General features: G+C 51.8%; 1 protein-coding gene across 10 annotated transcripts in view; it reads left to right on the top strand.

The window, feature by feature from the left end:
* LSAMP (limbic system associated membrane protein) overlaps positions 1-6,016 on the top strand; it is a gene marked incomplete at its 5' end in the record, with an annotated part of 966,571 nt that overhangs the window by 901,985 nt on the left and 58,570 nt on the right. The gene's annotated exons all lie outside the window — the stretch shown is intronic.

Genomic DNA, 6,016 nt, shown 5'->3' with positions numbered 1-6,016 from the left:
AAAGAGAGACCTTCCCACCTAACTCCTCTCACTGAAGCTTGGCTTTAAATGTGGGTTTGTGTCATGCTTTGTCCCCTGGCAAGCTGGGATGCTGGAGGGCTCATCAGGGAAGGGGGAGCAGAGATGAAGGCCCTGCTGATGGCAGCGGCCTGTCCTAGCCTCCCAAGTCAGCAGTATCCACTGAGCCAGAGGAGAGAAGCAGGCCCCGTGCTGCCCACGGTTTGTACTAGAAAAGAGATAAGTCAGAGATGAAAGGGAACGCACCAGTCAGTCGTAGTGGCTCAGAATAAATTGCTGCACTCTTGTCAGCAAATTACCTTTTTCTGCAACCACAGCCCTCTCCTCTCCCCACACAATGATGCCTCCCCCTTCTTCTCCCTCCATTTCTCCTGGAACTGCTTCCACATTTGCCCGAAGCTCTGTTATGTAGCATCACCACGCTCCTGATCATACTGAGAAATGTACGGCCATGATTTGTGACTCAGTACTTGAAAGGCCAGAGATCAGACCTGCTCCCTTGAGCGACTTACACCATCCTGTCCAGAAAGGGGACGTGCCAGCAGCTCTGCCTCCAGCACCCTTTACTCTGTCTCCCATGATGGAAATGCTGGCAAGGTTTCAAAGGGGACACCATGAGACCATCCTGGGCAAAGATAGCCTTGCCATCAGCTTTTGTGCTTCCTTTTGCACAAGAAACTTTTTCTCCTGTATGCTTATGCCTGTGCCTCCATCTCCAGTCTCTGCCTCAGCACGCTCCCCCGTGCAAATCTCCCTGCCCCTCCTCCCCTGGGTCCACCTCTCAGCACTGCACATCTGGTGGTGCAACTGCTCCTCTCCAAGGCCATGGTCAATTAAGCACAGCCAAGTGCAGTTTGGGCCCACATAACTCCGTGGGCTGGGATTCAAGCATGAGTGGGGACGGAGGAAGTGACTGCCTCAGGTCCTGTGAGCAAAGGGCCTGTCTCAGGTAGCTCCAGGACTACGTGCACGGGTGCTTCACCTCCTCCTATGCTGACTTTGGGAAGGCCAGCGGAGGCTTGCTGTCTGAGCACAGCCCCTCAGAAAGCACCGTAGGCAGCAGCACGTTGCTGCTGACTGAGAAAAGGGCACGCCGCTCCTTGCCTGCCATATGCCAGCCCAAGACGCTATCGGAGAGCCATCTGTGGGCCTGCTCCGAGTTCGTGCTGCCTCAGCCTCTCCAAGCAGAAAGGCAGCCTAGGAGTGATGACTACGGAGAAAATAACTATAACAGGAAAGCAAACAAACAAAAAGAAACGCTCAGAGCTCCTGCAGCACTGCGCAGTCTGTTCGGGAAGACTATCATGTCGCAGGAGAGCAGCATTTGACCGATGAAAGCTGATTTGTGTTACTGAAAGAACATGTAATGTCTTCTTGGATAATATCATCCTTTTCTCTGCGTCTGAGTAAATCTCTGAGCTTTTGATTTCCCTTGGCTTATCCTGCTGTGACACTTCCTGCGCAGTGGCACAGGATAAGCTCCCTCACCTCTGCGCTGCTCGGGGGATGATTTTTTTTTCTTTATCAGGGCACACTCCAGAAAAGCATTGGATACTGGGCTAAATCTGCCCTCCTAAGATTTTACTTAGGAAAAAAAAAAAAAAAAAAAACCACAAAAAAGCTTTTAAAAAGCTTCTCAGGAGATAGTAGGCAAGACAGTGCAGAGCTGTGCTCCTCGGCCTTATCTCCTAGGTGTCACAGGCTGCAGTGTCCTAGCAAGCTGCAGCAGCTGAGGGAGCAGCTGCCCTCAGCCTGCAACCGTAATGCCATCGTTAGTGTAAAACAAGGCAAGAAATGCTGGAATTGTGCCACTGAAATTACGTTTGTGGCTGCGCTGTCTGTGGTGGCCGAGCTGAGCTTGCCCTGTGCGCAGCCAGAAGCAGAGCATAGTGAGGTAAGGGATGCAGAACCACTGGGAACCCATTAAAAAAGGGATGCCTGGGTGGAGGACACAGCCCTTACCCGGCAAAAGGCTGTATCAGGGGAGGCACAACCAGCCGATGTGGCAAGTCAGTCCGGAACAGGCCCTGAGCAGGATGAGCTGGGGAATCACAGCTTTCCTGATGGTGGGAGTACTGTGTTTTTTTTTCCAGCCTTGCTCGAAAGCATTGTTTTAGATGCTTCTCACCAGGGTGGAGGTGCAGGCAGCAAGGTGCGTGGCACGTTTGTCACCATGGGAAAGGGAACCAGTAGCACCATGCTGAGGGCAAGTCCTAGGGAAGGGCTGTGAATCAGGCCAAGTGTGTTATTTTCAAAAGCCATCTCCAGCTGAGATGTCTGTCAGGCTCTTTGCACTCTCCTGGATCAGGGCTTGCACCAGGTGTTCCAGGAGCTGCTAGAAGCTCACCTTGGGCAGAGGACATGGCCCCTTCCCTCTGCTGTCCACAGCCCATCCCCAGCATGCAGCCACTCCATCTGCATCCTCTTAAGTGCTAGAGCAATGCCCCAGTGAGGGTGCTGAGCTTAGCCTTCCCTCTGCCAGGCTGATCTTCCAGCTATTTCCTTCTTGTACAAGCTTTGCCTCCTGGGGACAGAGGAGCTCCTCAGTGCGCAGCTCAGGTAGGAGTATGCACGCTGCCTCTGTAGGGGCATCTGTGAGGAAGGTGGCATATGTTTTCTTCCTCTTCTCATCCTTTTCTTGCCGCTCCTGGCAGAAGGAGCACTGTTGCATTATGCCAGCATTTAAGAAATAATAATAATTAAAAGCTTTCTGATGAACATGGTTAATTTCCTATTCTAAAAAGCTGCTAAGGCAGCGCCTTTTGTGCATTAGCATATTTGCAAGGTTAATGTAGTGTACTTAATAAGATAAATAATGCTTGTCATGGTATTTCAGGCCAATTTTAAGGGGAGGGAATAAAAAATATTTTGCTTAACATCTTAAGTTTTTGCCTGGTCAACTTTAACTTAACCACCGAGCTGCCACTGACTGTGGAGGTGTGTTGTTCACTGTTCCCCTTGGCAGGTGCTCACTAGTGCTTGCAGCAGGTTAAAGGAGACTGTCAGAGCACAGATGGCACAGGTGAGCTGGAAGTGGGCTCTCGGTGACTGCCGTGACATCACTTTGGGAATGTGGTATGGGATGGGCATTAGGAAGGCAGCGAAGCCCTAACAGGCTGAAGGAAAAGGGTACGGGATCAGGGGCAACATCTGTGACAGAGCAGGAGGAGGCGGTGGTACTGACATGTGGGAGAGGGTCTGAGGCCACAAGAATGGCGAGCAGATGGCAGCAGTAATAAACCATTGACTGATGCAGTGGGACCACAAGGCTGGAAGAGGTAGTTGGGGGATTTCTCACTAACCCAGAACTCTTTTTTTTTTTAATGTCCTACTTCAAACCTTGGCATACTGTTTTGTTTTCCTCCAAATGTCCAGAACCAGGGAAGCATTTGAAAACTCCCCCTATAAGACACTGAGGGCCATGGGAGACAATCATAAACCTGCTTCCAAGCTGTCAGCCCTGGGCAAGTCTCAGGTAATGATTAGCAGAGAGCCCTTGTGTTCCTAATGGCTTCTCTTGCCTCCTCTTCAGCAGAATGATTGCTTTCTTAGGCTTTTTAATAATATACAGTAAAAGCAGCCGCATCTTTAGACAAATGAGGCCACAGTGGGCAAGGAAGAAAGATGAGAGAACTTCCCAGGCAAACGATCCGGAGCACCTGGCTTGCTACTCCCACATGCCCTTCCTTTTTCTCCCCTCCTCCCCTCAGCCAGTAAAATAGACCAACCAGCTCATTATATTCTCATAATGATGAGGAGAGGGAGGCAGAAGGAAGCCAACAAAAATGCAGGTATTTGGCATATAGGAGATGAATAAATAGATACGCCACAGTGAAAGGATGGAGGGATGGATAGGTATTTACCCAGCATGGAAGACTGGACCAGTATGGTGAAGGAAGAGAGGGTCAGCAGAGGCAGCTGAGAGATGAGGGCAGAAGGGGTGGAAGAAATAAAATAAAGAAACTATCAGACACAGTGAGGAAAGAAAGATACAATAAAAAGATGGAGGGGGGGAGAGCGATACAGGTGAGGAATAAGGAGGATGGGTAAATAGATACAGCTAAAAGACAGGCGGCTGAGCCTGGCAGAGGGAGGAAGGAATAATATGTTGTTGTAGGCGTCTGAGGGGGGAGGTAGGGAAGGGGTGGAGGACCAGCTACAGCAGGTAGATTGATTTTGATGTTAGCTATATTGCAGGTCAAACACAGTCCTCACACCACATCGACTCCACATCTGTTTCTTCTTCCACCTGCCTGTCAGCCCCCTGCTGTGTCCTAGATTTTTTCGTCAGGAGGCCCTCTCAGCCCCGGGCTGGGGGAGGCCTGAGCACCAGGTGAGGTGCGTAGCAGGCCGCGTGCCCTGCAGCAACAATGAGGCCAGGCTCTGGGCGGCCTTGCAGAGGTGTGACTGTGGCTGTGGGGACTGTGAGCACATCATGGGGAGCGTGAGCCCCCCTCCTGTCCTGTCCCCCGGCCTGGAAGCGTGTCCCACCTCAGGAAAGGTAGGGAAGTGCTCTGAGCATAGCCCCCAGGGCCAGAGGGATGCTGGGGTGACCCTGGGAGGCTGTCTGGCTGGCTGGATGTGGGGTGAGCCATCCCGCCCCACACAGCACCTTTAAAATGGAGGCGATGTCAGCCTGTCTCCCTGCTTGGCATACAGAAATGGCTCTCGCACCAGCATTGCTGCCCCATGTGTCTTGTTGCTGTGGTTTTGGCTTGTGATGGTGGCCCGTGTCAGGCCATCAGCTGGCTGCCTTGCGCTACAGAGGGAGCCATTTCTTCAGCCTCCTCTCCGCACATTGCACAGCTTCACTGACCCTGCTGTGCTGTGGACATTTCCCTCCTCCCCAAGGCTGCTGGATGCAGATGGGGGAGCCCAGCACAGAGCTTCCCGTTCCCCCAGGGTGCAGTTGTCACCCCCCAGCACAGGGGCACACAGCCCCAGGAACGAGAGCCTCCCGCAATGCTGCACTGCAGCCTCTCATCAGCGAGTCAAGAAGGAGACAGAAGCAGCCCCCCCGCCTCCATCCCAGCTGGTGTTTTTTTTTTCTGACTAGGGTGCCAAAAACAGTGGCAGCAATCTCTTCACAGGGGCTCTGCTCCCCTGCCCCAGCATCTCCTCAGGGCTCATTCCAGGGTGGGAGCACCCCCTCTGCTCTGCTGATCCCAGTCTCATGGTAACTGCAATGCACTGAGGGTTAAACACCTCGCTCAGAGCCCTCCCCGCTCTTCCCTCCCCTCCTGTCTGCTGGCACCCAGTGGTTTGTAATCATTTGCTGACTCTTTTTCATTTCTCTCCCTTTGCCTTCTTCCCTCTGCATTTGCCCCATCCTGCTTCCATCCCCTGTGAATAACAGTGGGCAGTGTGGTGTGCTGCTGTAGAGGAGGTAGGGTTGCTCCAGGCAGTTAGCCACACATCCAGGAAAGGAACCTGGAAAAGAAAAGGAAAAAATCTTTAAGAAAACCAGGGTTTTCTTCATTCACAGTTTCCTTAGTGCTTGCTAGGGTGACTAACAGAGCTGGGGGTGGGGAGACCAGGGCTCAGGGAGCAAGGGTGCTGGGGGTGAAAGCCACTGCTTTAGGAGCAAGGAGTAAACAGAAAAAGAACTGTCAAAGCTGTAAGAGGCTCAGGGGTGAGATAACTGAGGCAGACACAATTTAAGACCGAGGTGTATTGTGCACAATGTAGTGGCTGCCCAAGGTACTCAGCCCAATGCCATGGACTTTGCTGTGCTCTGCAGCTCTGGATGTTGCCCTGTGGACTTCACAAACCAAGGAAACCAAGAAGAAATGCAAAAGATAAGCAAATCTAACTAGTTTAGTTGTTCTGAGCAGAGGAGAAAACAAAACAAACAAACAAACAAAAAAAGGTAGTGTTCTTCACTTTCCCATGTAGAGCTAAGTCTTCTATTGCATGCAGAAACACGTATGCATGCGTATGTACATACACAGACTCAGACAGCTCAGGAGCAGCAGAGAGCCCCACGCTGAAACTCCCC

The sequence above is a fragment of the Anser brachyrhynchus genome (genome assembly GCF_964034855.1).
Source record: "Anser brachyrhynchus genome assembly, chromosome: 1".
NCBI lineage: Eukaryota > Metazoa > Chordata > Aves > Anseriformes > Anatidae > Anser > Anser brachyrhynchus.
Note: the sequence above shows the minus strand (reverse complement) of the source record. Positions and strands in the feature narration are given on the sequence as shown.